A 27166-nucleotide genomic window follows, 5' to 3' on the forward strand; every position below is an offset into this window, starting at 1 on the left:
TGCGTAAAGAAAACACTACAGTTACTTCACCACCTTCCCTTATTTGAGATAGGGTGGCTCCAAAGCCTACTTTACTGGCATCAGTGGTCAGAAAATGTGTTCTAAGGGATTAAACATTACTAGAGTTGGGGCTTCTATAATTGTTTGTTTAATGTTGTTGAAGATTCTTTCATATTCTTCAGTCCATCTGAACTTTACATTCTTTTGGAGTAATTCCCTCAAAGGAGCACACATGATGACGGGATTCTAATGTATAACAGAATTCAGCCAAGCCTAGAAATGCTCTTAGGTTGTCTTTGTTTTGAGCTGTGGGGCATTTTGCACCCCCTCAATTATAATTGTTTTTGGACAAATAACTTCTCTGTTAATTACAAGTCCCAGATATGTTACTTCAGGCACTTTAAAGCGACACTTCTCTTTTGTAAGAGTGAATACTGTATACATTAGTGTCCAAAGTACATGTTCAGTGTGTGTGAAAATAAAAATGTCATCATGGAAACATTTACTTTGGGTTGTCTCCAAATAATGTTTCCATAATTCTCTGGAAAACTACAGTTGCGGTTGCTAAACCGAAATGCATGCGTTTGAAACTATAAGCACCAAATGGGGTTATGAAAAATGTGAGGTGTGTGGACTCCCCATGCAGCTCCATTTTGTGAGAAACATCTGGCTCGCTGTAATACTGTTAATAGCTAATATACTCTAGGTAAGGGTTGTCAGTCAACCCATATTCTTTGATTTAGGGACCTATGGTCCACACAGATGTTAATATTACCATCTGATTTCTGTGCAATAACAATTGGAGAAAACTGTTCTGCTGCTTCAGTATCTTCAATCGCTCCACTTTCACGCAACTCATTTAATTCATATTTCAAAGTCTCTTTTAATTTAAGGGTTATTGGTCTAACTTTATGAGCAATGGGTTTAGACCCCCTTTTTAAAATTATTTTGTGCTGGACATTTTTGAGACAACCTAACCTTGTGCTGAACACTCCTCCAAACTTGTCTGCTAATTGAGTTTTGTTGGTTAAATGGCTGACTTCTCCTTTGTCATTGTTGGAGAGGATGTTTGTACATTCTGCAGACTCTTCTGCCACGCAGGCCATAGTTATGGTGTGGTCCAGAGTTTAGTCTTTTATTGGGAGCAGTCTTTCTTATAGCATTTAATTGTTGGTGCACCATACAATTTGGTCCCTTAATAAACTATCTCTTAAAGGCCTAAACTCGCATTCCTTAGCAATTCCTTTTACAGGAGCTACCAATGTGGTGAAATTCTCTTCTGTGGCTTGGGTGGATGTTTTTGCATGGGCCAAATTGTTCTTGTAGGGCCCTTCCAGTGGCTCCAAATATATCTTGCACATCTCCCGCGTTCTCTCCTGGGTATGGTATGGGAGAAAGATTTATAAATACTCTGCAGCCTTCTAAGCCCAAACAGTTCAATACTAGTGCCTGTTTGCGTTCTGGTGCACATTTCTGCCACCAATGTCTGTTGAATAGTTTCTCCCAGTGGTGCCAGCTTATGACAGGTTCACAGGGAGCAGGCAGACAAATTGGTGGATGCTGAACAGTAGCTTCCATTGCTTGGCAAAATAAGAAATTCACATGATATGCTAAAATAATGTACTAAAATAACAATGTGGCTGTTTAATTGTTGCTTGCATAGACTATGCTAATACAATAAACTCAAATAACTACTTAAAATAAATACTCAAAGCCCTTGTGCTGTTCCTAAAAGGTTGCCGTTTCAATTTCAAATTGGGCGTGGGGGGCAGTGCTTGCTTTTTAGGGCAATGCCGCAGGGCCGCCCAAGGCGAGGCAGGGTAACTGCTGTTAACATCCGGCATGCCAGGCAGAGAGGCAGCCCCCACCCCAAGCCTGCTCCTCTCCCCCACAGTCTCAGAGACACGCACTCTCTGCCACACAAAGCCCAGGAAGGGTGAGGTGTGAACAATCACCTCACCCTTCCACGAAGCAACAAGGTGCTAAGCACCTAGGAGAACCAACAGTCAGGCAGGGCGCAGGTTCAAAGACCTGTCCCCCCTCAGGGGGCCAGACAGTCGGCTACACCGGCCTGGGGGCTGGACTACAGCCCCCTCTATGCACATCAAAGACCCAAGGATCCCCTGGGTCTTGTAAATAAGTGCAGCAAGCTCTAAGAAAACACATCTGTTTGTGGACCCTGAACGGGGACCCAAACAAACAGGAGGTTCACTGTTCACCCAGCATCCTCCACTCGTCGCTTCTTTAGCAACTCAAAAGTTCACTACATCCGCAGCATCTTTTTTTCCTTTGAGAACATTGTTACTTTCTAAACAAACAATTTTCCTTTGAGAACATTGTTACTGTTCTAAACAAACAATCTACTACAGACGAGCGGCGGAATCAAAGGGCCAAGGAATTCCCAGTGCGTACAGCATACCGGAGAGCAGGACGTCAGGTCGGCACGAGGAATCGGGAAAAAAACAAACAAGGCAGCCCGGCGCAGGCGGCATGTCAATTTCGCATTCTCAAGTAAGGAACCCCTGCCCCGGGTTGCGAGGCGAATGAAAGTATACTTAAGCCCTCTAATGTAAACATTCCACTGGCAGCTGATCCAAGGCAGAATCCACCCAGCCGCTGAACCCGCCCCTGTCCCCGGTGACAAGGAATGAAAGTATCATAATGTAACTAATAGCCGCATCGAACGAAAAGTTATTTGCTTCACGGGCGGTTGCTTATTTCAAAAAGGGTTCATGTATAGAGCTATCAAGTTATATAGTACAGTGGTGAAGTGTCCCGCCTACAAATCTAACGACTGAGGTTTGATCCCTGCTGTCTGCTTCAATGCATACCTTCACAGACGACATTTAATATGTCTCATTTGTAAATAACCTCAGGCAGCAATTTTTATATCGTTTTGAAACATTGAGCACGGCACAAGCATATTATAGCCTCCAAAAAAAAGAAAATGACTGTGAGCTGCGCGAATAGCGCTTTGGCAACACAGAAGGTCTGGGAATAGGCCAGCCCAGGAACAATAGGGGTTCAAATCCCGCAACCGCTGCACAGTGCAAATATAAAATGCACGTTAAGCTGAACATTTCTTTCCTTTAGGCTTTGCAAAACAAGGGGCAAATAAATGAAAATTGTCAATAGACTTTAAAGCTTCACATGTGCAGCATCAGCCAGTTACCCAATATGGGCAACACCACAGCAATCTTGTCAAATAGTCCAATTTTAAGGTACTTTTTCTCTGTAGTCAAACAGGCAAAAGAATAATGGCTCCCAAATGAAAGCCACAGGAACTCACAACCCCTTCGCAGAAACCTAAATCACCTAACCTACTAGCAGCAATTGAAGCAGCCGAGCATTATGGCTGGGCTTGGGTCAGAGAAAACATATATGGCCTACCAAAAGAAGGGGTGCCCATGCCACCCGGCTTGGAAGATGACCCACCACCACCAAAGAAAAGGAAGTCAACAGAGGGTGTGGGAAAAGGTAACAAAAACAAAAAACTGTCAACATTATGCAAAAACATGAGTGAAATGCAACAATTATTGCTCAAAATTAGGGGTAAACAACTACTCCCCCCGGGCGGGACTGGGCCTACAAGCCCAATCATACCACTAGAGCACAACATCATTGTAAACCCCCCACCTGCAACAATACTAACAGCATCAACACCACCAGCCCCAGCAACACCTCTGCCCCACGCACCAACAACACCAACAGCAGCCGCCATAGGTCCACTTACGCCAACAGCGGCAACACCAGACCCGACAGGTGCACTAAAAGCATGGGCAACCCCCAATGCAAACGCACCGGGGCAAACAGGTGCAAACAACAGCAGCTCATCAGACATGGTCATGATCAGCAGTGCCAAATTATACCAAAAGCTGAAATCCTTCCAGACAGAAATCCTGAATAGATACAAAAGATGCCTGGCATGGAACATTGACATTACAATCAAAGAAGCTATATGGGCAAAAGAGTTCATTGAAATCTTTTCACTTATAGAAGCCCAACGACAAGGGAGAGATGCTTTTAGGGATCCCAAAAAGATAGAGGAGAAAGCCATAGCCAGAAACGCCCAGGTAGAGCAGAATTGGGACAACTGGTTGCAATCCTTTGAATCACAAACACACAGGTATTAACCCTCCTAAATTCTCTTTCTCTGAAATAACCGAGATAGATGTTCTAGACATCCTTAAACATCTCAAACCCTCGCTCTGCAAGGGCGATATATGCCCCCCCAAAATCATCAAAGAATGCGCTGAGCAACTCACTCCTCTTATTACCGCCTTCATAAACGCCTCTTTCAAAACAGGCATAGTTCCCAACTGCCTCAAAGAGGCGTGGGTACGTCCACTCCTAAAAAAAACACACACTAGACCCCTCTCAACCTAATAACTACAGACCCATAACAACAGTCCAATTTCTTCTTAAAATATTAGACAAGGCTGCCCACAGACAAATCCAACTGTACTTCGAAACCAATTCAATCCTAGGAAAGAGACAATCAGGGTTCCGCAAAGGACATGGAACGGAAACCGCCTTACTAGACCTGAAAAACCAAATCACCACCATCCTTGACATGGGCAAGCCTGCCCTACTCCTGCTGCTAGATCTCTCAGCAGTGTTTGATCTCGTCGACCATAACATCCTCACCAACCACCTCACGCATGCAGCGCACTTCTCCAATCACGCAGCAACCTGGATCACTTCCTTCTTAGAAGGCAGAGCCATGAAAGTGTTCTCTAGTATAGCCAACGCAGAACCCACTATCATACACTGTGGCGTCCCCCAAGGATCTTGTACTGCCCCCACGCTTTATAATCTATTTACAAAGCCTCTTATTGATAAACTGGATGCACTTGGGATCACATACACAAACTATGCTGATGACACCCAAGTGCTCCTTCCCCTCACCGGGAGCTATCTCCAAGACGCATCTACCCTTCAACAAATTTACTCCACAATCCAAGCCTGGATGGCCATTAATGGCTTATGCCTCAACGGGGATAAAACTGAAATCCTCATTTTTGGTCAAAAATCCACCCTAGCCAAATTGGGTCCAAGCTATCTAAACTTCTGCATTGACAACTGTCTCATCCCAGTCCTATCCTCAGTTAAAACGCTCGGAGTCCACATTGATGCTACTCTATCCATGGATAAACAAATTACCGCCATTGTATCGGCCTCCGCCTTGAGTACCAAACTTATCAATGCTATAAAGCCATTTCTAACAAAAGACAACTGCCTCTTCATTGCCAGAGCCACTATAGGAGCTAAATTGCACAACTGCAATTCCCTCTTAGCGGGTAAATCAAAAAAAAACATAGCTAAACTCCAAACCACCCAAAACAACTCTCTCATAGCAGCTCTCAGTATTCCTAAAAGAGAACACATCTCTCAAGCAAGAGAAAATGTACACTGGCTATCAATTAAAGACTGAATCACTTTCAAGATTCTCTCCACCGCACACAAATGCATCACCCTGACGGCACCATCTTACCTATCAGACACCCTAGCTAGATCACAATCCACAAGACCCACACAACTAGTGTACACCAACCAACTTACAGTGCCGCGAAACACTAGGGCCAAGGCAGGAGGAATAGGATTCCCCTATCTGGCACCTAAGCTATGGAACGCGCTACCCACAGCACTCAGAGCTGAAACATCTCTCCATGCCTTCCGCAAAAACCTGAAAACTGCACTTTTCAATTAACGGCCAGTTCATTGTCTGTACAGTGCTTACAACTCTGCTTTCTGCAACTATTGTAACAAGCACCACAATGCCAGTTCCTTCTTTATGTGATACGTGACTGTAACTAAGATTGGAACATCCACTGTAACCAGCGCCACAATGCCTATGGGCTGTGTGCTTAACAAATGCGAATCAATAAATAAAAATAATAAATCCTGGCAACTATATACAAGGAAAAATTCCCAGAGGATGGCAAAAAACTATGGGCATACATGGACAAACTCAGAGAAGTAAAAATTGCCCAAAAGGGAAAAACCTGGCTAGCATATGATATTAGATTCAGGCGGAGCATGTCAGAGAAGCAAGCCATAGAATGGGACGAGGTACAGAATGACTTATACATGCTAAATGCTGAGCCTCCATCAGAGGAAGAGGCCAACCAAGCACCACCCAAAAATAACAAAAATTCACAGGGCCCCAGATTTTCTGAAAATGAAAAACACAAAAAAGGGGAACAGCCCTTTCGGAAGAATCAGCTATGGGCGGCTAAGTCTAATGCCCACAGGCAGAACAAAAACCACTCCAAAGCCAATATCCCATGCAGGAATTTTGGAAAAAAATCCTGTGCACCTGGGGGAAGGAATGCTGGTATAAACACACTTGCACAAACTGCAACGGTGACCATGCAGCAAGCAATTGCACCAGACTTCCAGCCACAAATGCAAAAGATTAGCACCACCCCCGCCCCACCAACCCCCCTGTAGAACTAGGTAGAACCCCCATCAATCCAAAGAATTTTAGAGCAGCACTGATGAATTACCCAGACAGAAAAACTAGCGAGGCAATCCTGCAAGGTTTCACCAAGGGTTTCATCATCCCCTTCAAGGGAACAGGGACACAGAATATCCCAATAAAGCTTAAGTCAGCCAAGGACAACCCACAAATGGTGGAGAGCAAAATTGAGAAAGAACTACTATCAGGCAGGATTGCAGGCCCCTGGGACTCCATGCCTTTCAGGGATTACATAATATACCCCCTGGGATCGGTCCCCAAAAAAGAACCTGGGAAAATGAGGCTAATTCATCATTTGTCCTACCCTAAAGGCCAATCACTGAACGACGGCATCCCGAACACTGAATCTGCGGTATCCTACACACACTTCCAAGAGGCAGTAAGACTCATATAGGAATGTGGTAGGAACGCCCTGATGGCCAAACTAGACATTGAATCTGCCTTCAGACTACTGCCAGTTCACCCAGACTCTCAGCAATGGCTAGGGTTTACTTTCAAAAACAAATTCTATGTCGACACATGCCTACCCATGGGATGCACAGTATACTGCACCCTATTTGAGCAGTTCAGCTCTTTTTTCCAATGGGAATTCCAAAAACAGAGAGCCATAGTAGTGCACTACCTCGATGATTTCATGGTTATGGGACCAGCCAAGTCCGAGGAATGCAGTAGAGCCCTGGCCAAGTTAGAAAGGATGGCCGAACTATGGGGCATTTCCCTGGCAACAGAGAAGACGACCAAAACAGCCACCAACATAATCTTCCTGGGTATTGAGATAGATTCGACAGGGGGCTTATGCCGAATCCCAAAAACAAAGATAGCTGAACTCCTGGAAAAAATACAAGGCCTAACAACAAAAGACAAGGGCACAGTAAAAGAAATCCAGTCAATGGTGGGAAGTCTCAACTTTGCAGCCAGAATCATCTCCCAGGGGAAGGTATTCTCCAGAAGTCTAGAACTAAAAATCAAATCCTACACATCCGGCTTGGCAAAGAGGTGAAACAAGATCTGGAAATGTGGAGAAATTTCCTCATAGAGTTCAACGAGACCTCACTTTGGCTCACGCCATTGAGTACATGGACAAAAAGGGTCCTCTTCACTGATGCAGCCGGGAGCAGGGGTTTTGGAGCCATACTAGACTCAGAATGGGTGGCAGGACACTGGCCCAAATCATGGCAATCTCCAGGGTGGACATAAAACATCACCCTCCTAGAAATATTTCCCATTTGACTAACCGTACACATCTGGGGCAGACAGCTAGCTAACACGGAACTCTTGGTCTGGTGTGACAACATGGCTGTGGTACGCTCCATAAACAGAAGATCTACCAAATGCCATTTAGTGCTGAAAGTCCTACGAGCCATTACAGCAGTCACACTACAAGAAAACATTGTGGTCAAAGCAAAGCACATTGCTGGAGCAGACAATAATATTGCAGATGCTTTATCTCGCTTTCAGTGGCCAAGATTCCGGGAGCTAGCACCACACGCCCGGGAACAGATGACGCCAATACCAGCGGAATACTGGTCAATAATGGGAAACTAAGAATAACAGCATCAACGCCAGCGCCAGAGAGCCCAGGCCGGGATGCCCAACAAGAACCAGGCACCTCAAAAACGGGTGCCAACAACACGCTGCCCACAGAGAACACAGACCCTGGCTCGGGGTTCCTAACAGAGATGGCAGAAAAAGCACTGGCAAGCACCACCGTAGCTCAGTACAGTAAGTGCTTACAAACAGTATTTAAAGCCACAGGTTTAAACCATACAGAATTAATAACGATCAAAGACATAGAAATATTTTTAAAATGGGCGCATGAACAGGGTTTTAAGAGAGTTTGGGCAAAAAGACACCTAGTAGCAATTTCATATTTTTAAAAAATACGTGGAGACTCAGACCCCACCCAGAACGTCCTGATCTCCTATGCCATGAAAGCCTGGGGCAGAACAGAGGGACCTCAGGTAGACACCCGCCGCCCCCTAGATTTTAACAAGCTAGTAAAAATAGCAAAACAGCTGGAGGCCATATGCTGGCATCTATATGACACCATGCTACTTAAAACAGCATTTTTTCTGGCTTATTTCTGGGCTTTCCGGGTAGGAGAACTCATCGCCTCCAACACCAAAGCCAACAACGGGTTAGCCATCATGGAGGCCAGGGTCAGACAGGACAGCGTCAGCATAGACATCCAACAGTCCAAAACGGGAGCCAAAAGAACCATCAACATTTGCTGTATTGATGATGCAACAAACTGCCCGGTGTGCATCACCAACCTTTCTTAGGCACAAAGGCCCAAAGTGGGGGGGAGGTTTCTAATCCACAAGGATGCCTCGGCACTAAGCCGCTACCAATTTAAAGGGGTGCTGATGAAAGCAATCAGCAAAGCCGGATGGGATCCGAAGGAGTTTGGCACCCACTCCTTTAGAATCGGGTTCGCCACCTCAGCATAGCAAGGAGGGCTGGCACCACAACAGCTTAAAAACATAGGGGGATGGAAGTCTGACTGCTACAAAAGATACATCAGACCACAGCTAATATAGCCCTCCCTACCCCCCCTTTTTTCTCCCTAACCCTCCAGAAACAACAGACGGGGGAAGACCCCACTCCGATCAGCATGGATAGTCGGACACTCATTCGTCTTCAGGGCAGGCCGATGGGCAGAAGAAACTAAAGAGGGCCCACCTTTCAGGAACACCATTGCTTCCTGGTGGGGATACAGAGGCTTCCTTTGGGCCGACATCCACGATACGCTAGCTGAGCTGGTCGCATACAGAGACCCGCCAGCATTCCAGATAGTACACCTAGGGGGCAACGACCTGGTGACCACTGGAAGGAGAAAACTACTTGGGGAAATGTGCTCCTCCCTAGCTGGCATTTCCCACAACTGGAGGGACACAGAAATATACTTCTCGGCCATCCTGCCCAGAAAGAAATGGCAGGGGGCTACCTGGTATAAATCAATAGACATTTCCAGAACGAAACTGAACAGGGGGTTAGAGAAATTCTGTATAGCAGACCTTTTTCTCAAAGATGGCACCCACCTATCAAACCACGGCATGGAGCATTTCTTTCGAGAAATGTCAGCAACCCTAGCCTCCAAGGTTTGCCAATAAGATATACTTTTGTGTGTGGCGGCACGGGCCAGAGAGGGTAACCTCAGGACCGGTGCCCAAAAGTATGATATTATTATGATATGTGATTATTGTTATTCCCATAACCATATCTGCACAATAAAATCCTACGGCCTGTTTATTGCCAACACTTGACAAACTGTGGGCGCTAACTTTTTCACTGATGAGGGTAAGGGTTCGGCCAATGTAAATTGCATGCATATGGGTTCAGCAGTTATGGGCTTGAAGAATTTGAAGCAGCAGCCCTGATGTCCGTAGTGCTGCGTTGTGCAGGCCTATCTGCTGTGCAGGCTCCCAACCACTTGCTAATCGTAGTAATCAATCTCCGGGGAACAGGGAGGTAATGTAGTCACAACTTTATTGGTTCGCTAGTGGATGCAGGTTTCTGTCCAGAAGACATGGGAACCTGCACAGAGGTATCCTGCCTCCTATCCGCAGTCGGTTCCACCTCCTCTGCTGCAATCATCGGCAATGTTTGAAGGCTGCGGTCTGCGGTCACAGCTCAGATGGAAGAACCTTCAGCCTGTGCAGCCTGCTGCTCGTGGACTCAGAGGCACCCGCCTGCCCTGCTGCTGCTCCAGCCAGGAGGACCATAAGCAGCAGCCCTGATGTTCGTAGTGCTGCGTTGTGCAGGCCTATCTGCTGTACAGGCTCCCAACCACTTGCCAATCGTAGTAATCAATCTCCGGGGAACAGGGAGGTAATGTAGTCACAACTTAATTGGTTCGCTAGTGGATGCAGGTTTCTGTCCAGAAGACATGGGAACCTGCACAGAGGTGTCCTGCCTCCTCTCCACAGTCGGTTCCACCTCCTCTGCTGCAATCATCGGCAATGTTTGAAGGCTGCTGTCTGCGGTCACAGCTCAGATGGAAGAACCTTCAGCCTGTGCAGTCTGCTGCTCGTGGACTCAGATGCACCCGCCTGCCCTGCTGCTGCTCCAACCAGGAGGACCATAAGCAGCAGCCCTGATGTTCGTAGTGCTGCGTTGTGCAGGCCTATCCGCTGTACAGGCTCCCAACCACTTGCCAATCGTAGTAATCAATCTCCGGGGAACAGGGAAGTAATGTAGTCACAACTTTATTGGTTCGCTAGTGGATACAGGTTTCCGTCCAGAAGACATAGGAACCCGCACATAGGTGTCCTGCCTCCTCTCCACAGTCGGTTCCACCTCCTCTGCTGCAATTATCGGCAATGTTTGAAGGCTGCGGTCTGCGGTCACAGCTCAGATGCAAGAACCTCCAGCGTGTGCAGCCTGCTGCTCGTGGACTCGGAGGCACTGCCTGCCCTGCCGCTACTCAAGCACTGAGAGAGCCAGGGGGACCATAAAGCAATCAGCGGTATGCCTGAGTGAGCGGCAGTACACCACCTACCTCATTATCCATCAGTATTTTTTCCTCAATTTAACTCCAAATGTGTGAAACCTATGGTGCAATTCTAAACCTAGAGGCTCAATGACACCATGCCTAAATATGCATTCACGATTAGAACTTGAGCATTGAATATTGGTTTAAAATACAGTTTGTGGTCTGCTAGACAGTTTGAGTGTTTTAGCAAACGCGTTATGCGATATTTGTATTGTCTGCGACTTCTATTTAAATGTGGATCTTATTGTATCTTCGCACTAAGTCACTGATAAGGTGGGATGCACTGGCCACTTTGCCATGCACAAGTCACTTTATCATGTTTGAACTGAAAGTGTGTTCTAACTTTTTGTATTGAATACAAGAGAATTCATGCCCATACACAGAGATAGTCATACCTTGTTATTCAGGTTGAGTTTTCCAATAACAATGATATGATATGATTGGTTATTTATAACGTGCTTAAAACTCAGAGGTTTCTAAGCGCGGACCCGGGGATCGAACCTGTCTTGCTTCCAAGGAGAGTACGTTGCCCCTGAGCTATCCTCCCGAGACGAATGGCGACGTAATATCGAGATGGAGCTACAATGTAATTGAACTCCAGTCTTTAAACCCTAGCTAGTGTTTACCATAGACTGTATGAGATTGGGGGCCGTTCTAGTACACGCAATTCTGAACATGGCTGATCATCACACATACTGCCGAAGAGTGCCACTATAACTTCGATAGAATTAGAGAGGGAAATCACGTGTGGGACACCCAGGGATGCTAGCCTGGAGAAATGTTAGATGGAGCAACCACGTCTAGGAGACACAGCTCGAGGACACGTGTTGGACACTGCCCGGGTTGAACCCCGGCTAGCCCCGGTCGATTGAAAGCCCTGTGAAGGACTGCGTTACTTGCCTTCAGTGCAAACCGAGGGGCAGTAGGATACCCATGCAGTTTGCATTCTGGTGTGCCTGTGGTCTGTTCATGGTTGAGGCCTTTTTTGATCGGTGCTGCACTGTGGGTACATTGCGCATGGCTAGGGTCCTCGAGGGGGGAGAGGGGAGCTTGTGTACTGTTCCGGAAGGGAATGTCTATGTGCTCTGCAGGGCTGTGGTTAGGGCCCCTGAGTGCGGAGCATGGCTTGAGCTGGGATGTCTGTTGGTTTTGCGTGGCTTGAGGGCTGTTTACACTAGAGGGGTGCATTGTGGCAGTGGGTGTTCATTTTGCAGCAAGAAAACGAGTGTAACTGTGAAGCAGGCAGATCTGGGGATCTTATGCAATGTGCAGGGCAGGAGTAATCAGATCCCTGTGCCTGGTTCAGAAGAAGGTCACTGGGCTTCCAGTACGCTGTGCAAGGTTGGCAGTGTTGGGATTCCAACTCACTGTGCGGGGGGTGAGTGCCTGGGCATCGCTGGCATGCCTCTGGGCTGCCACTCGACTTAACATCAGAAAGTTGCTAAGTCAGACTCCTTTGACCAGTAGTGGGGCACTCATTTGGAATCCCCATTTTCATTGCATTGGGCAGAACTATTTTTAAGATCAGCAAACTAAACACATATGCAAAAATAGTCAATTCCGGGCCTCAAATTCAGTTCTGCGAGAGATTTGCTGAGCAGAAATGTTGGCAGGCTTGCCCTCTGCAGGGCTGGGAGCGCAGGGTTCCGGTGTATTGGACAGGACTGGGTGGTACAGAGAGCGTGTCCCTGAGCGGTACGGGACAGAGAGATGGACTGCACAAAGCTGAGGAATTTGAGAGATGAGGCAAAGAGGCACAGAGAAGAATAGTACATGGATGGATGAACAGAAAAATGGGTCCCAGAAGTAGTGGTGGGGCAAAGTGAAATAGGCAGAGAGCCAAGGCATATTAGACAAATGGAGCGCTCAGAACGCTGGGCAGAGTGGGGGAGAAATGAGTAGAACCCGAGTGCAGATGGGGAATCAGAAAGGCAGGGAACAGATGATAGCAGAGTTCACGATGGGGCACAGAGTGGAATAGACTTAGAAGGTACCATTTGCCCACATTCGTAAATACATCTTGAGTATGAGCGATCTCACCTTGAAAACGACCTAACAAGTGGCAGCTTGCAACCTGTACCCACTTGCACCAACAAAGAAAAGCCGGACGTCAGCCATGTGATAATTGGAAGAAACATTTGTTAAGACCTGTAGGTCAGCAGTGCCTAATTTGTGCAGGTGTTTGCTAGGGCTCAGCTGGGGAGGGAGAGGGTGCCTAATTCTCCTGCACTTGAAGTTGGCATCTCAGTTCCAATGTCATGGTTTGTAAATTTATTTGGAAACTTAAATGGGCGAGGGCATGGCACACGCGTGCTGAAACTAATTTGGGCCTTGTTTATTTTAGCAGTGATCACCTCTCTCAGAAATGAGCCATGATTATGATGATGACTAGTGTTAGGAAAGATTTCATATTGTATGTAATTTTCCCTCCATGTGGCAACCCTCAAACTTTTTGCTGCTGTTTTACACCCTGATCTAGACTGTGCCAGAGAAGCACAGCCTTCCGCTGCACTCCTCTAGGCTTTCGCTCAATTCTTATAGGGAAACTGACATGCCCTTAAGACAGTCAGTACTGGGAGACTTCGTTTCCCTTAGTCCTTTCCTCATGTTGCAGCTTTTGTGCAACATAAAACAAGAGTGCACTGTAACTTACATTACCACACTCTTGGGTCTCTAGTCATTCCAAAGGCCCTAGAAACTCTCGCTGGACTTATTATGAACTGTTCAAGTGTGTCACGGACAGGACTGGTGGCAGCTATCGTTTCTGGGATGTCTGTTCCCAATACACATCCTGGGTGCCAGAGAGTCTGGAGTGTCCTGAATGCCTGGTCCGTGATAGGTCCACTTATGGTGTGAGTGTTTGTGAGCAGATCTCCCATTGGGTCCTCTCCGTTTTGGCGTGAAGGGAACTTTCGATAAGAGGAGGCTGAAAACACTACCACCATGTCGATCTCCTAAGTTCACACCGAACAACGGATAAAGAGCCAAGTATCCTGCAACAAGAATCTGAGTCAAGGAACCGCTAGTGACCCGCTGAAGGTTTGGCACCCTGAACCGCTGCCGTCCTGCAAGACCCCTCTGCATCTGATCATCCTAGAAGGCGCTTCGACCCATTGGAATAGTGGGATCAACTATTCCCGGCACCTTCATCAAACCCTGCAAGTAAGCCTCTTCGGAAGTGTCCCTGGGCCAACCAGTGGGCTGACCAGCTTACGCAGGACGTTTTGCTCTGTTACCGCCGCCGTTTCGGGGAAGCCCTCGAAACTTGGTCTACTACTGCTCTGTGTCCACAGCACCCTCACACCGAATTTCGTACACTTGGCATTCCCAGATCTGAAGTGAGACGAGTGCGCCCGGACCAGAGTAAACGCGGTTGCCGTGTTGCCCTGCTGTCGTAACAACCTGTGCACGTTCGCTGCATTTGGGACACCCTCAACCCTGCATCCTGCTACACGGTGTCGAGACGTCCTGATTATCGCGTCCGAACCTGCCAGCAAAGTGAACTGAACTGGAGAAGTCTGGGTCTGCCTGCGTCGGGGACCGGTGAGTAGTCCATACCCCAACCGGTGTCCCCTCACGCACAAGCACGTTCCTTTTCTACCGCTGTTACGAAATAGCGACTCTATCCAGCACTCTCACCCTGCCTCTGCCCACAAGTGGAGGCCTTGCTTGAGTAGTGGGGACTTGTTCTGCATCACTTCATCCACCTTCCTGAACTGCCTGAGACCCTTGAATAGACCCTACTTTATCCATTGGCACCAGCACGTGCAGGTACTTTTGAGCATAAGGCTTCTCTCTTCGTAGGGCTCGGGTTTCCTCCTAGTTAGGTGTATTTCGGATGTCGAACTGGGTCTAATGATTACTTGCACTGCCTATTTATCACCCCCCCCCATCTAGGTGGTCTACATATTACATGCTCATAACTCCTTAGACCCCTCGGTCTTGTATATATATTGTATTGATTGTGATGTGTTGGTTTACTTTAGTATTATTGTGATTCTTTGCTATGGTCGATGTTCCAAAGGCCTTGTAATAAATGCGTCTATATTTTTAATATAACACCTGTCTGGAGTAATTTGTAAGTGTCCTTGCTTTGTGTGCTCATTGAGGTCTTTCAGTCACCCTCACCCCTCTTGAGACTTAGTCTTGACCGCCGCAATCGCTACCCTGATTGGTCTGGCTTGTCCAAAGGTCATCCTGTTCCAAGAAACTAGGCTGGCCTTCTGAACCTCTGCCTCTGCAGGTCCGAGTTCAGAAATCCATCTTAACAACTGTTTGTGATGGTTGGGTTCAGGAGACACTTGTGATGAGACTCTTAGCAACATTCCAAAGGAAAGCCAGGCCCTGAAGGAAATCGATAATTAATTAGAGACTAGTCCATCAGTTTCCCCCGGTCAGTCATTATACCCTTTTACCTAACAATTGAAATTCAGTTGCCAGATGCCACACACGCAGGTGGGTTCTGGCGGTAGCAATCAGATATGTCAGTAAATAAATAACACGTATTTCCAGCAAACTGCTCCATGGCCAGAGCCCAAGTTTCAGATCCCAACACAACCTGATTTCACAATAATTGGCAGGAAAGCAAAGAGGGGAAAGTCCGCACTGCAGTCAGGGAAACAAATAAGGGACATAAAGCAAGACTGAGCAGGTGCGTAAACAAATATTAGTTGAGGCTGAATGCAGGGTAAAGGAAGCCGGATACAAGTATAGACAGGTCTGAAAGCATAGTGTTGCAGGACCGTGCAGAGGGTAGAAACACATCAGACTTAAGATGGATATCACTCTATAATATCATACTAGGGCGCGATCTCAATGTCACCCAGCCTAGTAAGATCGTTGTGTCCGTCTTCCCTCTGTTCCCCCTCCCTTGACTCAACGCGCTTTGAAACACTTGTGTATAGGTGCGTTAAGGACACCTGGCGAGAGGGGGGGGGCGGGGGTGGTGTGTGTGTGTGTCTGTGTACACATGCTATAGTAAGAACACCCTTCATGCTAGTAGCTCCAATTACAGAATACTCCATGTTGGTCAGCTAATTAATTAATCATAGCAGAATCGGTCATCCTAAAGAAAATCCTCTGCCCTAGTTCTTTGGTTCATATGCGTGCATGCACGGATCTGACCTGGCTTTTTGTGATGAAAAGGGATGCTGCCAGGAGCACCAACAGCCATCTCATCTCGTTGCGCGGAGGTCTCAGGAATGCAAGGTCACATTGACAAACATCATCGTCATTCCACTTTATTTCGACCAATGGTCATAAAAGCCATACAGCACAGATACAAATCCCATCAAAAACATCCCCTAAAATACAAAATCCTATAGATGATGCAAAATTGGCAAATTGTGCTAATTATGCAGATTATGCAAGATGTGCCTCTATTGAGAGTATGCAAATCATACAGAATAGACAAGTAATTCCACTCTCAAAGTGACATACATTAGACCGATTTACCACTTTCTAAACAAACTCTGGTTCTAACCAAATATAGAAACAAATATGTGTCCATGTCAGATCACACCTACCATGTCACAGCTGATTACAGTTTCCAACTTTCCTAACAGACATTGGGCCTCATTCAGAGGCTGGCGGTAAGGGGTTAACGGTGCCGGTAAGGGTACCGGTGCCATTAACCCCTTACCATTGCATTACGAGGTCCTTTAGCGGGTCCCTCTAAGGGCGGCTGGTTTTACCAGGCGCCCTTAGTGGGAGCCGCTAAAGGACCAGGGAAGTAATAACGGGCCGTTGTTAGCTCCCTGCCCATTCCCATTGAGCCCTATGGGGGCTCGAATGAGAATGGGAATGTATTCCCTGAATGGGGAAATACCGGGTCCTCCAAGGTTGGAATGGCCCGGTATTTCCCCAATCAATGACCCCGGACCCGGTATGCGGTATGGGGGTAGCCATGGGGCTAATAGCACCATGGTTACCTCCACACTCGTAATGACCCCCATTGTCTTCTTTAAAAAACGTAACAAGGCGCGAGCTAAATACAGAGAATCTGCCAAAAGAGAAGAAAATAAGGCTGGGCAACATTGTGTAAAATTAAAATGTCTAAGGACAGGAAGGATTGTAGCCTGTTTGATATGCTGGTAGGGTGGACAAAACAGTACCAAATGCAAAATATCTTCCATATAATATGGTCCAGACTAGTTGCTTCCTGTTTGTTTCTGACTTGAATGATTATTATTTATTTATTACATTACTGCTCGCATTATTATTATTATTATTTCATTCTTGTATGGCGCCAAATGCCCATGGGCCTCAGGGTGCACAAAAAACATTAAACGAAGGCAAGACAGACAGCATTTAGGAGGTCAGTGACTCGGAGAGCAGGATCTGCAGGGGATGTTTATTTATCCTGACTTAAGGTTCAACAAATGAGATTTGATCCGTTTTAAAACTCCAGAATGGTGCCTGCTGTTCTTATCACCAGTGGAAGAGCATTCCAGGCTTTAGGTGCCTGGGAGTCTGAACTTGGCAGCCGAATCTAACAAGCTTGAACACTGGCTGGACCATTTAAAGTTGTCCTGGGTGAGCAGGATACGGTACGACTGGTTCACTTTCATGCGGTTAATAGGATATTTGGGATCACTGTTCGTTCAGCATTTATAGGATAGGGTCAAGATCTTGTGTGCTATCCTGTGTTTTATCGGGAGTCAGTGAAGGTCCCTTCTGGTATCAGATATGTAGTCCCGTCTGGAGAGGACGTGAATGGTGCGGGCTTCGCTATTTTGGGCAACCTGAAGGGATTGAATATTGGCTTCAGATATACCAGCCAACAGACTGCTGCAAAAATCCAGTCTGGAATTTAACAAGGCAGTGGCCAGTAAAGAGATGCTACTAGTTGAAATGTAGGGGCGGATGTAGTTAAGGAACTTGGTTATGTAGCCACAGGAGGAACCGTTGTGTGTGAGATTTCATTGCGAGTTTGGCAGGGAGGATAGCTCAGGGGCAACCCGTTTGTCTTGGAAGCAAGACAACGGATAGCAACACAGGATCGAATCCCGGGCTTTTGCTTAAAAACTGGTCCCGATATTAAGCGAGTTATAAAAGAACAATTATAATCTAGGCAAACTCTGAGGGTCTTCTTGCTACAGATATTCTGCTACCTGAGATGATGAAGCTATCATAGACTAGATTTTGTTTTTTCAGCTGGGGTTCAACATAGCTCACTTGCACCCAATTGAAGAAATGGTGGCATGCATTGTGCACCTACTTCCTGGTTTCTGAGGGTGATTCTTTCTTGCTTGGTCTTAAAGGCTTGCTTGCTTCAATGGCTTCTCTTTCATTCAATTTGTTCCATTTAGTTGCCAGTATCATAACTGGGGTGCATTGACTTTCAACCGAACATCGTGGAAACAGCTGTGCCGAGAGTGTTGCACTCCCCGTCCCCCAACCCATTAGCCCTCCTTCAATTTCACAAAAGCTGATTAGCCCAGGATATATGGCATGAGAGATTTTACAAACACTCACGACAATTGCATATTCATTGAAGTGTTTTCAAATTCTTCCTTCCTTATAAATAAAAGGTTTTGGCTGCCCGGGATACATCAGTGACATTCACTCTTTCTGCTCTAGGTGGCAGTAAGAAGCACACACGTTCACAATCGCAGACCAGAGAGATGGCAACACATTCTCCACTGTTCAGGGTACATTTTTCAAATGTCTTTCATTTGAATGTTGGCTTGGATTGCTGTGGAGTGAGGGCATCCTAGGGGTATAAAGATGCTTGCCTCTTTCACTTTGCAACTTTTGACATGGGTGCTTTCAGTCTACTCTAGCTGGAAAATATCAGTAGGCCCTGATTAAAGTGGCAAGCATTGATGACTGTACTTAAGATGAAAGTCTGGGAAGCAAGCTGCATTCTTTAATTTCCTTGTGTACCACTCCCCCTCCCATCTCACCTTCTTTTTGAGATGCCCCTGCAGTTTCCTGATGTGCATTTCGTCTCATGGGTTACTTCAGCTGCTGTTACTGTTGTAACTGGAAAGCCAAAAATCATCATCTCAGAGATGAGTGCCAACTAAACAGAGCTTTTTGCGCCAAGTATTTAATTATGGGAATCCATACATGGCTTGTCCCTCTTGGAATGTTCCTTGTGTTCTGCCTCTATTTCCACTGCGTTGTAAACCTGCACCCCCTGAAGGGGAGAATTAGGCATGAGGACAAGTAAGTGTTGTATACTTTATGAAGTGTGGTCACTCATACAAGCCATTTCTCCCTATTTAGGAAGGCAGGCTTCTGATGTGTGCTTTTTCCATGCTTGCTCACTCATAAATACCACTCATCTCAAAAAAAGTCAGTAGGCAAATTTGGTTCTCCCAATTTGTTTAAAACGTTGTTTGCTTCTGACCACTAACAATCCTTTACATTCTTTATCGCTGCTCTTTTAGGCACATGTGTGAGATCATGAACACCTTGATTAAGGAAGATGACAAAGTCTGATTCGGCGCAAATCCTCGATTTCCTCTCGTTACTGGCCAAAGTTGGCAACAGAGTCATCTACCGTGCTGGGCGGACTGTGACATACCTGAGTGAGACTTCACAGATGCCCCGAGACCAAGGTGGGTATAGGGGATAGTAGGGAGGTTTGAGCTGTGTTTAATTGAAGTGTTTCTACAGTTTACATACTGTACTGTACAGCCGTCAAAGTACAAAAAAATAGTCCCTTTAGAAATGGGAGGGAGTGAATCGAGGTGAGAAGGGTGCATGATGTCGCATGCTTTATGAATGACTATGGCTTTACCCAAGGGGGATTTGTTAGGCTCACATTAATCTACATGATGCCATTGTGACTTTGTGTGGAGGATGAGGGGCAATAAAACTAAAGCCACACCCTTATTGCTCAAAATATTTCTATGACAATGGGCCTCATTACGAGGTGGGCGCAAAGGGATTACCGGCACCGGTAAGGACACCGGTGCCGTTAATCCCTTTGCGCCCTATTCCGAGTTCCCTTAGCGGGTCCCTCCCTTAATGCCTGGTTTTACCAGGCGTTATGGACGGGACCCGTTAAGGGAGTTCGGGGTCAAAATGGTACCGCAATTTGCGGTACCGTTATTGGCGCCTTCTCCCTTCCCATTGAGCCCTATTGGGGCTCAAATGGGAATGGGGAATGGCTCTGGTGAATGGGGAATTACCGGTCCCGCCGATCTCGGAATGGACCGGTAATTACTCCCTTCACCCGACCGGAGTCAGACCGATTTTGGGGGCAGCCATGGCGCTAATAGCGCCATGGCTGCCTCCAAACTCGGAATGAGGTCCAATGTATATAGTGTATAGTTAGTTTACTATGAAAGGATAGTTTATTATGTAGTGTGGTTTGCTTCCAACGCATTGCTATAAATAAAGTATTATTTAAGCACATGAAATGCAAAGCAACAGCTTAATAAATATCTATATCAACTAAACCTGGGAAGATGTGCTCAGTTGCTTAAATTGTCCACATCCCGGGCCCACCACTTAACCAACGTGTGTAATCCTGGGCAAATCAATTAATCGCACTGTGTCTTATCTTCAGCTCTGTAAGTGATTCACTTCATAGCTTATGTTAATATTTCATTCTGTAATTTAAAAAAAGCCTAATGACTATAGAGTTGCTCCATATATAATAATTGTGCAATTTAGGTATTTTGAACCACAAAGTTATTTGCCTCTTGGCTTACTTGTGACAACTTATTCTAAAGTCATTTAAAAGGTGACTCCAAGTATCAACGACTGATGATGCTCCTTGCGAAATCCATTTCTGTGAAGCAATTTCCGTTGGTGCAATCCATATGCAAATTAGTTGGTTTGCATGTATTTTGCTCCAAAGCGCCTGGACAGAGCTCTAATAGATGAGTTTCCTGCATCTGTAATGATTTTAGGGTTTTATTTTTGTTGTTGTGTTAAAATGCCATCTGCCACTAATGTTACCAAAAAAGTAGAGTGGGGTGGCGGAGGCCGGCTTTAGGGCACAAATGAGACCGTATGGAATTCCGCTCATTGCATTTGGGGGGGATGGAGGACTCACCCCCCCCCCCACTCTTGCAATGCTGGATACTCCCCTGCCCACATACATGGACTACTACTCTGTTTGCAGTGCTGCCTGTGCTCCGCCCGCATGGTACACACACAGGGCAGCAATACACAGGGCCGCAATGCTGCCACAATGCTACCGCTGGCAACGGGCACGGCAAATGCAGTGAAGAACGCACCTTAAAGGTACACACAGAACAGCAGCACAGGGGTGATGGTCAGCAGTCACAGAACTTCCAGAAAAGCACTCACAGCCAGATGTGAGAAGCACAAAAAGGCATCACGAACCGTGGGTATTAATGGCACACTTGTGAAAGGCCCCCTACAGAAGATGCGATCGGGACAAACTATGGTGCATAAAATGGCAGGTGTCCATTACCAGCCAATGACCACAGGCAACATCTGAACAAATTATCCATGAAAGCCCGAAACCAGGAGTGAACTTAACTGGTGCTGTGTGTGTGCTGGGCAATATATCGAGATTTTGACAAATTCTGATATATATTTTCAATATCAATACAGGATGAGACAATATCGTCAACATCAAGATATATATATATATATATATAACATAATTGCTTGCTGTGGAAATTGCACGATTTTGACCTCTGCGTGCCACTTTGGACTAGTTTGCCCGCGTCAATTTGGGAACAGCATACACATTGCCATATGATAGGTGGCCCAGGGCTCAAGTCGAGGGTGCATGTGGGTGGACAGAGTCCACCCACTTTCTTCAGAGGGTGGACCCAGTCCCCCCATATAAATTGAGAAACATTGAATGTCCTCTTTGAATTTATGTCATCAGGTTTGCAGGCCGGACACTTCACTGCGGCACTATATAACCTGATGTAAAATAACAAACAACTAAATTTGAAACGTCCCATTTCAGTACTGCAGGTTCCCGGGAAAACATTTGTATTGGTTCTTGTAGTTTAAAACAGGCACAACGTTTTCAAAAACACTATTAGAAAAAATATCCTCTCTAGGTTTTGTGTGTGCGTTGATTTTATGAAAGGCAAATGCCATTTGTCCTGTACAATCTGGGTGGTTATTCAAAGCCAATTTAATGAAATGTGCATATTTCACCTTTATATGCTAATTTCTGGCGACATCACATCCCATTGAGTTTGTTGATGAGTCCCCCAATTACATTTTTAGGACTTGAACCCTGGGCTTCCCCCCTACTTTTGTCTGTGGCACCCTCTGTGCCCCCCTAAATATAATGCCTGGAGACCACACTGCTCTGCACTAGGCACTGGCAATGTCATTGCTGCACTAGTTGTTTGGTCATATGTTGTTGAAATAATTCCCTGCACCAGTGCAAAATTGCCCAGGTCCGCCTCACGCGATGTAATCAGGCCAGTGATGTTTCATGCAGTGTGACATGAAACCGTTTTTTAATAAAGTGAACAGAAGCTGTATTGAGTCTACCGCTGTTTACGTAAGTAAATAGGCAATATGGTAGCTCATGAGGATGAGCCCCCACGCCATGATTGTGGCATAATTGGAAGGTTATAGGGTGGAATCCCAACAGAGACAATGTAGCATTGTATCCTTCATCATCACATATAATGGACTGTAGCATGCTTGTTTACAAATTTATCTGGCTAGCACTCACTGAAAATATCTTTATGATTGAAGGCACATTTTATAACCAGTGTCACAGAACTAGTATTGGTGCTACTTTTGCACCAGACTTAGCCAATCTATATGTGGACCATCTTGAATCGAAAACTGTGTTTATTGAGATTAATCCATTCAATACACAGATGACATGTTGGTACCATTATATCGACGACGTGTTTATGATCTGGAGAGGTTCCCCATACTTCTTAAAACCGTTCTTAACTTGGTTAAATAACCAGGATGAGTTCATTAAATACACGATGCATTCCAACTCGAATAGGATTCCGTTTCTAGACCTTGATATTTATAAAATCGGGTACAAGAAGTTGGGAACTAACCTTTTCAGAAAACCAACTGATAAAAATACTCTTCTGGCACATAGTAGCTTTCATCCATTAAGTTTGAAAGAAATCCTCCCATGCGGACAATTCCTCCGAATTCAGCGTAATTGTAGTACAATGTCGGACTTCGATACCAATAGTAAACATCTCAGCATGAGACTCCAGCAACAAAGGTACCTGCCCCAGGTTATACAGAGGGCTCGCAAGAGGGCTTGTAATACAGATTGAAGCTCACGGGACAAGCGAAACACGAGGTGGATAAAATCACATGTGTGACTTCTTTCTCTCCTATTAGCCATTACCTAAGAAGAGCTATTCTTCAAAATTGGAATATCTTACGTACTGATGATTTCAATCTGGATAAACCCTGCTTTGCTTTTAAACGGACTAAGAACTTGACTAAGAAGTACACACCTACGAGGAACACCAGACAAAACTCCCGACCGAATCTACTTTGTGGTCATTACCTTCAGTAATTGGTCACTTTGGATGTGGTAAATGCTCGGTGTGCTCACTAACCAAGGACATGAAATAAGTCAACCTGTATGGTTTAACGTAGAAATTGAGCTCATTTACCCAATGCCTCACAAAATGGTCAATTTACGTTATAAAATGCCCGTCTGGCCTTATCTGTATCGGAAAGACAAAGAGAGAGACCCGACAACATATTTGTGAACACCGCTCATGTATAAAACATCAAGTAGCCGGTAAACCAATGGTGGCCCATTTCAAGTTGAAATCACACAAACACACTGATCTCGCATGGTTCATCATCCAGGCAGTTAAATGTCCAACACATGGTGGAGACAGGGATTTGTTGCTCAGACAAATGGAGCAAAAACTGATCTTTAGATTAGATTCAATTAACAATAGCCTCAATACTTCCATTGAGTGGAACTTGTTCCTACATTGAAGAAGGGGCTAGGCCTCCATTAGTGATCTATGTTAGAACTAGTTTGTATTCCATTCTTTTCTAAATGTATCCAACAAATGTGGTCCTATTTGTAGTTAATGAACCTTTTCCGGTTGTATGTAGCCTAATGCACTCTTCCATGTGTTAACCAGCGCCAGATATTCGTCATTTACCTCGCGTGTCATGTGAGCAATTCCCATATGACCGAAACATGGTTTTTAGTCTGGGACATTACTGGTACGGTCATCAAAAAGCAACACAATTATGCCCACGGCCAGGGAACATTGTTGAATTTGAGATCTGCCGGGATCACTTTACATCCCTATTCAATAGGGTGCCATTATGTAATTGACGCACGCTTGTACGTACAAACAAGAACTGCGGCGTGCAGGCGATCCACCGCACAATGCCCTAGCAGGTAGGTTTATAGTTATGCAGACTCCATAATTAACGCAAGTAGCTTTTAGCATTTACTTTATAGCCTTGCAAGTAAAACACTTACGATAGATGCCCAAGTAATGTGCAGTCGGTGTAGTCTGCGGGCACTGGAGTCCCTGATAGCTGCAAGGAGCGATAGTCTCTCCCCATTGACACAGGTTGCAGTGAGGATACTATAGACAATATGTTTACAGAAAACAAATGCTGCTGGTTTCTTTAATTCTGGTTTCTGTGATTAGGCTTGTGCGCATGCGGTGCAAGTAAAGAAAAACGAACAATAATGTGGAAAAACACTTTTCAGACAGGTCTTCTCTCACAAGATACACGGACATTATAAGACGGGTCCTTGTGAAGTCGATGCTCATATAAGCTTGCTCAGTCTATTGAACATTGAACACTCAAAGAGGAGTTTCGAACTAATAAGGTGATCATCAAATATTACCCAGGTGTACATACCTAGTTACAAGGTAACCTTTTGGAATACTAAGATGAGGAAAGATTTTTCCCCCTTCTTGATTTTTCCAGCAATAGTCTATACAACACACAGAGTTTTCCCATGTGTTCACCAACAAGTGGCCCAAGGCACGCACAAGAGATGATAGGTGGGTGGCAAGTTTTGACACATTAGATCTACGTATAAGAGATCTATTTCTGCTCAGTTTTTCAAAAATGTTATCATTTGTTTGACGAACTTGCCTGGAGCAGTTCTCCACAATGGGCGAACCACACACTCTGATACATCCCCTTGAGCCAGGGTATCCTGATGACGGCTTGGAGGTTTCTACTACCTAGGGAATGGATGCAAGACACAGTTCCCCTTCCTAGCCAGAAACATGTGTTGACACTTAAGTGAATTACTTATCACACTGTTACTAACATCACGCCAGCATATGTATTACGCCTTAGATGTTTTTGTAATAGGATTTTAGTCCAGCCAATTTGAGTGGCGTTTCCTTTTGTACCACAGTACATCCAGCTTTTGGAGGTCATGTGTTTGTCTGTTTTTTTTGATAACGCAATGCTTCGTTTGTTTTTTTAATACAATGTTTTTAACGCCCTCTGACCATGTTTACTGTTGAGTAATGCCTCTCAGTGTTTGACTGGGCTCTCTTCTCTCTTTGTTTGCATGCTGGTTTAATTACATAGCTATAAAGCCATGGGTGGCGCCAGGCATGTGCTTGGGAGGGTTAAAACTCACCCAATTTGAGGCAGCAGTCATCACTCTGCTCTGACACCCAGCCCGGGCTCAGCCGGCAAGAAGCTGTCACGTTTCTCACCTTAGAGAGCGATGTAATTACTTTACTTATTCTCGCACCCATTCACTGCAATGCCCTACCTCCTACAATCCGAGGTGAGGCCTCCCTCACCACCTTCCGCAAAGCTATGAAAACCATCCTCTTCTCATAATACCCCACACGTTAGCATGAATACTTACCACATGACCCAATGCATAAGCTGTAACACAATGACCAAGTGCAATGTCTGTAACAACAGCATTATGTTCTGTAATATCCATAATGTGTCACGATCAGGATCGCTACTATGCCTGTACCTGTGTAACTAAGTTCTTTAAAGTAACAGCGCCTCAATGCGCTTGGGCTGCTTGTGCGTTATATAAATATAAATACAAATAAATTAGCAATGCTTTGTTGAACTAAATCCCCTGTGACATGCAGAGGCATAGAAAGGGTAGGACCTGAGCTGGTCGAGAGGGAAACAGGTGTGCATGGATTGCATGCATGTATGAATATATGCATCCATGCATATCAGAGAGTGTGTAAGTGCATGTATGTATGTTTATATGCGAGGGGGTGTCTGTAAGCGCATGCATTTGAATTAATGCAGTGTGAATGGTGTACATGTGTGTGAGTGCACGTGTGAATGAGAATAAAGTGAGCGTGGATGTTGAGGGTGCTTGTGTGAATGACTTCAGCTGTATGGGTGCCTGAATGTGTATGAATGTGTGTGTGTATCTGTGTGCGTAAATATGTGTGCTTGTGTATCTGTGTGTGTGTATATCTTTATGTGTGCGTCTGTGTGTGTATCTATTGTATCTGTGTTTGTGTATCTTTGTGTGTGTGTGTAGCTGTATGTGTGTGTCTGTGTGTGTGTGTGCATGTGTGTGTCTAGTGTATCTGCGTGAGTGTATCTGTGTGTGAGTGTATCTGTGAGGCTGGGGCCTGGTGAGGGGACGTTCGAGCATGAAAATGTTTTTCGCCAGGATCATGGCATGTTTTATGGTTGTTTTTGGGCAAAGCAAAGCCAACTTGAGTGTTATTATGTGAATGAGGGGTTGGAGTCGGTGGAGGATACTGCAATGGGGCATTGCAGGCATTATGGGCAATGCAAACATGAGTATTTTCTTAATTAGGAATACTGGTATATAGGAGCACTAGAGTAGACATGTTTGGGCACAATCAGAATGAAAATGTTTTTTTACACTTGCATAGAACTGGCATAAAGTGGGCAAAGGCATCACGAAAATGTGTTTAAAATACTCCTGTGCATTGTTGGTGACTAGGCATCTAATAAATGTTTTCATGTCTTGATCTACAAAACCGATTGTAAGCTGTGTGTCTTTTTACCTAATGTATCACAGCAAGTGTAGTATAAAATGCATCATTTTAACCCCTTATTTAAATATTGGTCTCAGGGGAGGAGAGGGGGGTTGAGGCGGGAGAACTCCTCTAAACCCACCTTGAGTGGTTTGCTCTGGAGGCAGAACAAGCTCAGTTCCCTCTTTTGGCTCCCGCTCACCCTACTACATTAGTTCGAGGACTCACTACACAATCCTAGCTACGCCCCTGGTGAGGTGGGGTGAAAGATGCATCTAATCTAAGAAGGCGTCATAT

At 45.5% G+C, this 27166-nt stretch overlaps 1 long non-coding RNA gene across 3 annotated transcripts in view; it reads left to right on the forward strand.

The window, feature by feature from the left end:
- The window catches only part of LOC138488572 (uncharacterized), a 258066-nt gene that overhangs the window by 74577 nt on the left and 156323 nt on the right, over nt 1–27166 (forward strand). For 2 of the 3 annotated variants that reach the window (XR_011274684.1, XR_011274683.1), the window contains exon 2: nt 19373–19543. This is a non-coding gene — a long non-coding RNA (uncharacterized lncRNA). Of the gene's footprint in view, nt 1–18557; nt 18629–19372; nt 19544–27166 lie in introns of all 3 variants that reach the window. The other variant, XR_011274685.1, reaches the window with a different exon arrangement.

This window comes from Ambystoma mexicanum, chromosome 9 (assembly GCF_040938575.1).
Source record: "Ambystoma mexicanum isolate Mex_15411 chromosome 9, UKY_AmexF1_1, whole genome shotgun sequence".
Lineage (NCBI taxonomy): Eukaryota > Metazoa > Chordata > Amphibia > Caudata > Ambystomatidae > Ambystoma > Ambystoma mexicanum.